The 425-nt window shown below is 40.7% G+C and overlaps 1 pseudogene; it reads left to right on the plus strand.

The window, feature by feature from the left end:
• Positions 1-425, plus strand: LOC107179085 (annotated as a pseudogene).

Genomic DNA, 425 nt, shown 5'->3' on the forward strand with positions numbered 1-425 from the left:
ATGGTGCACATGAATGTTGATATGGATGCTCTGAAGAGCATTAACAATGCTGAAAAGACAGGCAAATGCCAGGTTCTTATTAGGCCATGCTCCAAAGTCATCATCCGATTTGTAACTGTGGATGATGAAGCATGGTTACACCGACAAATTTGAAATCATCGATGATCACAGAACTGGGAAAAACTGTTGTGAACCTCATGGGCAGGTTAAACAAGTGTGAAGTGATCAGCCCCAGGTTTGATGTACAATGCAAAGATCTAGAAAAATGGCAGAATAATCTGCTTCTGTCCTGCCAGTTTGGTTTCATTGTACTGACAACCTCAGCTGGTAGCATGGACCATGAAGAAGCAAGATGAAAATACACAGGAGGGAAAATCCTGGGATTTTTTTTTTCCTCTAGGGATGTAATACATTCATGCAAATAA

Source organism: Panthera tigris, chromosome C1 (genome assembly GCF_018350195.1).
Source record: "Panthera tigris isolate Pti1 chromosome C1, P.tigris_Pti1_mat1.1, whole genome shotgun sequence".
NCBI classification, from domain to species: Eukaryota; Metazoa; Chordata; class Mammalia; order Carnivora; family Felidae; genus Panthera; species Panthera tigris.